The sequence below is a fragment of the Bactrocera tryoni genome, unplaced genomic scaffold, assembly GCF_016617805.1.
Source record: "Bactrocera tryoni isolate S06 unplaced genomic scaffold, CSIRO_BtryS06_freeze2 scaffold_25, whole genome shotgun sequence".
Taxonomy (NCBI): Eukaryota; Metazoa; Arthropoda; class Insecta; order Diptera; family Tephritidae; genus Bactrocera; species Bactrocera tryoni.
Window position 1 is genome coordinate 24,869,716 of NW_024395977.1, and position 6,535 is coordinate 24,876,250.

Sequence of the window (6,535 nt, forward strand, 5' to 3'; positions counted from 1 at the left end):
CAATTTTTCTGAAAAAATGGTTCATATGGTACAAGATCACGCATATGTGTCTCAGAGAATGCATCTTTACATTCTTTGTGTGACTTTGCATATTTTTCTTCAAAGCATTTCTCTTTATTCATTCTCGCATGAATTCAGTCGCTTTACATATATTTCTGCCATTGCACATGCTCAATTCTGCTAAATAGCTGCGAGAATGGTGAAATTCCGTGTCGCGATTTTATAAGCTCTGTTAACTGTCCAATCGAACATCATACAGAATTCAATTTGCACCTTCTCTATACTTTACGTTCTCTGGTTGGACTAAATTTGTCTCAATTTTTAAACAGCAAGCATTAAAATCCCTTTATATCTTGGACAATACATTTAATATGTATGCATATGCTATTTACTTATGTACTATACCTATGTATGTATATTACACACAAATGTACGTATTTGTATTTCGGCATCAATGAAATTTTTCATACGTTGTAATTCCGTTATTTTTGCCAAATTACACCCGCGGCCAAGCGTAACTTACCACTTCATATTTTTTCACTATTTTCAATTTTTTCGTTCTTTGGGGAACTTTTTTATGGATTTAATAGAATACGGGGAATATATATGTAGATGGCTCGAATATATTTGGTTAACTGTTGACTTTAATCTGGCCCATTTGTAAAATTAAATTGAGACAACTTTTTTTTATTTGCACACATGTCTTTGATTTCATTATTACAAATTCTTGTAATAACTTAACAACATTTTTTGTTTCAATTGAAAATGGAATTATAACATATTCAAAAAGAGTAACGGGAAATCTAATATGGCGTCGGTCCACATCTAGCGAATATTACATCTTCGATACGAGCAGGCATTGACCCAACAAGTTTCTCCAAAACACTGCTTGAAATTTCCTCCACCCAAACACTTTCTAACATTTTTTTTAGTTCTGGTTTACTTTTACTTTTTTGACAGAACTTATTTTTTTTTTAATATTTTATATTTGTGTAAGTCAGAGATCACTTCGTTAAAACTTAAGGGAAAAATTCCATTACCGCAACAAGTACCGTTACAATGAGTGACAGAATACGTTTTCGCTAGAAATTTCTTAAGTTACGCTTGGCCGCGGGTGTATGCATGCATCAAATTTCATGGATTTGCTATGACACAATTATGCATATTTGATCAGTTGTTGCAATCATGTCAAAAAGTGGAGTTATCTCTGAAAATTAAAAGTGAGATATTGAATGAACCGGTTAATAAAAGCCTATCTATAAGGAAATTGGCAGAAAAATATGTAGTTTCCAAATCAACAATCGCTAATATTAAAAATAAAAAGGAACATATTATAAAAGAATTAGAAAGCAACCCCGATCCGAACGCAAAAGAAAAACACGTATAACTGATTTTGAAAAAATAAATGAGGGAGTGAAATCGTTTTTTGAAAAATGCAGGTCTAAGAATATTCCGATCAGTGGCCTAATAATTCAAGAAGAGGCTAAGCTATTGGCTTCTGAGTTACAAATAGAGAACTTTAGAGCAAGCAATGGTTGGTTAGAATCTTTCCGCTTGAGACATAACATTCAATTTAAAGCTTTAAGTGGTGAAAGAGTGAATGTAGATCTTAAAGCTGCCTCAGATTGGAAAGAAAAACTACCAACACTTTTAAAAAATTATTTACCTGAGAATCAGTTTAATGCGGATGAAACTGGATTGTTTTATCGTCAATTACCTACTCGAAGTCTCATTGCAAAAAGCGAAGTTTTTGAAGGAGGTAAACTGGCAAAAGAAATGCTGAGCGTATTGTTGTGCTGCAGCAGTACAGGGGAAAAGTTAATGCCGTTGGTTATAGGTAACGCTCCGAAGCCGCGAGCTTTTCACCGAAATAAAATCGACACTCAAAATTGTATTGTGCAATGGGTTCACAATAAAAAGGATTGGATGACAAGCATTGGTCCAGCGATGGCTTAGTTCTATCAATGACCAAATGAAGAAGCAAAATAGAAAAATTATTTTGTTAATTGACAACGCTACAAGCCACAGTTTAATAAATGAATATTCAAATATGTTTGTAAAATTTCTGCCACCAAACCTAACGGCAGAAATACAACCTCTCGACCAAGGAATTATTCAAAATGTAAAAACAAAATATAGATCAAAAACGATGCTTGCTCTGATAACACACCTTGACGAATGCAACAATGCAAGTGAATTGTCGAAAAGAATTTCTGTTTTGGATGCTATTCGATGGTTGGTTTCTTCCTGGAACGAATTAGACCCTCTTGTGATAAGAAAATGCTTTCAACATGCTGGATTTCCTTGCCACGATTTACTGGAATGTCCACCCAGAGAACATAAAACATGTTTTATGTTCTCTGGTTCGAGCAGCAAGCGAAGCAGTGACACAATCAATCGGCGGTCGTTTGTTCGTTTCTTTCGGCACAGCTCGGCTTTTCTACCAACAACAATATGTTCCCAATGCTTATGCTGTTGTTGTTTTTGTAGAACAATGTTTCAATTTTTGGTTGGTGACATATTCAATTAAAAAATCAATTCTGTTGGGATTCGAACCTACGCACCTCCTACGTGTTCGTCGTAATTTTTGAAGCGCTTACCACCTAGACCACCATTGACACTTGAATTGGGTTGTCCTAATTATGGTTTGGTTATGCATGAAAGAAATTTACAATGGATCGCCGATTGATACCTCTTTCCTTGCTGCTGCTGCGCATATGTATGTTTGTGTGCTTGTTCATTATTGAAGTTATACTACTTTTTCTTTCCTTTGTCTTTCATTTCTGCGAATTCTCAACTATTTTGCGTATATTTTGGTTGAAATACTCTGCGTTGGCCGTTGATAAATTAAGGCTATACTTTACAGGATTATTTCTGTAGTTAGTCTTCATTTACATTTTTCGGAAATCGACCCGCGATGACGAGGTATATCGTTTTATCTGACAGCGTGAGGTTTAAGAAGTTAATTTCTAATTGTGTCTTGTGGCATATTAGAAATGATATTTCTTCGAAAATCGTTCGCTTACAACGGATAAAACGACTTCTGAGTGGTGATTTTAATGAATAAATTCCTTTTGGTTGAAATGCTCTGCGTTGGCCGTTGAAAAGTTAAGACTATACTTCTCAGGATCATTCATTCCTTTTATTTCTTAAAAGAAATTAATGACCTTTGGAAATATGCATATTTGCATTATTTCGTTGTCATTTCCATATTCGTAGCAATGGAATTTCTATGGCATAAGTAAAGTAATGGCCGCCGATTGTCACCCCTTGCCGCTGTAGCAGCTTCGCCTACAAACATGTGTTAATATGTATGTATGTATACGTAAGATCATGAATACATATCGACGCAGATTTTTGCGAGAAGCACCAGAAAGTTGTGCAATTTATGATTTTTAGCTTTTGCCATCGTCGTAAAAAGACGACTTCTTGGCAAAGGCATGCTCGGGGAGATAATAAATTATAATAAATTTATAAAATGTGAATTTAAGTTTTCTAGTTTTCTTTCATACAAAATGATATGCATTTCTTGGAATATCACTAAGAAGTATAACTTCATCCGCGCGTAGGGACTCCACGCACCTTTTTTTTAACTTTTTTATTTCATTCAAAAACCAAGAAGTCACTACTTTCACAGTTCACAATACTTTCAAGAGCAATATACTTGCTCAAAAACTTTTTGCCTTCACTTTGTTTAAGGTTAACCGTGGTAAAAAGTATTTCGCTTGATTCACTAGTTTTATAAACTTTATAATGTGAATTTAATTTGTTCAAAGTTTTTGCACTCGCACAGTTTCTTATATTTTTCTTTTAATTTAATAAATGTTCACTGTCTGTGTTGTTTCTGCAGCAAAAATATGCCTTTGTTTTCAACACTTTTTATTTGTTTAATTGTTTAAATTTTTTTAAAAAATTAACTTTTTATTGCCTGCGTTGTTTCTGCGGTATACATTTTAAACACCTTCGTTTCCAACACTTTTGGCCATAGCAGTAACCGACTGCGCCAGTTAAAGAAAAATAATTCCACGAACTGTGAGTCAGAATAATATGACTTTATTCATTAACATCCGAAACTTAAATTCGAATCATTTCTAACTGGTTAGCCTATTTATAGTAGTGAGTAAACAAACATTTTATATCCGCTATCCTTACAATTTGTTGTTTGCTTAATCGGACCATTTAACGTCGCTCTTTGGTTTGATCATTACTGCTAGGACAACAACAACATTAGCCACAGACATTTGTCAGGTGATTTGGCGGTTGTCCTGATCGCCGATGAATGTTATTTTATCACAGCATTGTTGCTGCACATGCTGTTGAGAAACAAGTGTCTTCATTGTTTGTTGTTGCATTATTTTGTATTACATGTTTAACATCTCATTTGTTTACAAGTTATTGGTTTTCGTCTAGCTGTGCATGTACATATCTTCTTCTTCTTCTTAATTGGCGTAGACACCGCTTACGCGATTATAGCCGAGTTAACAACAGCGCGCCAGTCGTTTCTCCTTTTCGCTACGTGGCGCCAATGGGATATTCCAAGCGTAGCCAGGTCCTTCTCCACTTGGTCCTTCCAACGGAGTGGAAGTCTTCCTCTTCCTCTGCTTCCCCCGGCGGGTACTGCGTCGAATACTTTCAGAGCTGGAGTGTTTTCATCCATCCGGACAACATGACTTAGCCAGCGTAGCCGCTGTCTTTTAATTCGCTGAACTATGTCAATGTCGTCGTATATCTCGTACAGCTCATCGTTCCATCGGATGCGATATTCGCCGTGGCCAATGCGCAAAAGGACCATAAATCTTTCGCAGAATTTTTCTCTCGAAAACTCGTAACGTCGACTCATCGGTTGCTGTCATCGCCCAAGCCTCTGCACCATATAGCAGGACGGGAATTATGAGCGACTTATAGAGTTTAGCTTTTGTTCGTCGAGAGAGGACTTTACTTTTCAATTGCCTACTCAGTCCGAAGTAGCACCTGTTGGCAAGAGCAATCCTGCGTTGGATTTCCAGGCTGACATTATTAGTGGTGTTAATGCTGGTTCCTAAATAGACGAAATTATCTACAACTTCAAAGTTAGACTGTCAACAGTGACGTGAGAGCCAAGTCGCGAGTGCGACCACTGTTTGTTTGATGACAGGAGATATTTCGTTTTGCCCTCGTTCACTACCAGACCCATTTTCTGTGCTTCCTTGTCCAGCCTAGAGAAAGCAGAACTAACGGCGCGGGTGTTAAGGCCCATGATATCAATATCATCAGCATACACCAGCAGCTGTACACTCTTATAAAAGATGGTACCTTCTCTACTAAGTTCTGCAGCTCGAACTATTTTCTCCAGAAGCAGGTTGAAAAAGTCACACGATAGGGAATCGCCTTGTCTGAAACCTCGTTTGGTATCGAACGGCTCGGAGAGGTCCTTCCCGATCCTGACGGAGCTTTTGGTGTTGCTCAACGTCAGTTTACACAGCCGTATTAGTTTTGCGGGGATACCAAATTCAGACATCGCGGCATAAAGGCAGCTCCTTTTCGTGCTGTCGAAAGCAGCTTTGAAATCGACGAAGAGGTGGTGTGTGTCGATTCTCTTTTCAGGGGCCTTTCCAAGATTTGGCGCATGGCTAATATCTGGTCGGTTGTTGATTTTCCAGGTCTGAAGCCACACTGATCCAATCAGTTTGTTGACGGTGTGCTTTAAACTTTCACACAATACGCTCGATAGAACCTTATATGCGATGTTGAGGAGGCTAATCCCACGGTAGTTGGCGCAGATTGTGGGGTCTCCTTTTTTATGGATTAGGCATAGCACACTTAAATTCCAATCGTTGGGCATGCTCTCGTCCGACCATATTTTACAAAGAAGCTGATGCATGCTCCCTATTAGTTCTTCGCCGCCGTGTTTGAATAGCAGTCGCTTCGCCTTAATGTAAATAAAACGTGTACGGATTTACTCACGTTTGCTTTCATTTTCCAGCAATCAAACCAAGTCTGAATCTTGTTCAATTTTCTTTGCACTTAATTAGTTGCTTCAATTGGCGACTGGATTGACGACGATAGAGCAGTGTCATCAGCATAAGTAGCAATTAATACATTTTCAGTTTCTGGAATGTCAGATGTAAGATGATGTATAGTACTGGGCCAAGAACGCTTCCCTGTGGTACTCCTGCATTAATGTATTTTATTTCAGACGTATCGCCATTTATCTATACTAATATTATAAATCGTTTGTAATGAATAGGCTCAAAAAGTAATGGGGCGATTTAAAAAATTCTTTCACCAGTAGAATGCTACATCTTCCAATTTGACATAGGCTACATTTCATTTTGAAAAAAATTAGGGATCCTTGATAAAATTTGAACAATGTAACCGAATGTGTAGAAAAATGAGTCTTCAAATGTCTTTCGCCGAATGCGCTGCCGAAACTATTAGCGATAGAACAAAAATCATGTACAACAATATTGAAAACCATCATAATGTTTACAAAAAACTCCGCGGTAGCATATGTCCAACTATTGTAGTTACGTCACTACAACAACTTTTTTTATTT

General features: G+C 37.2%; 1 pseudogene; it reads left to right on the forward strand.

Annotated features, from left to right (window-relative positions):
- The first annotated feature begins 2,849 nt into the window (after positions 1 to 2,849).
- Positions 2,850 to 3,052, forward strand: LOC120781016 (annotated as a pseudogene).
- Positions 3,053 to 6,535: the final 3,483 nt, after the last annotated feature.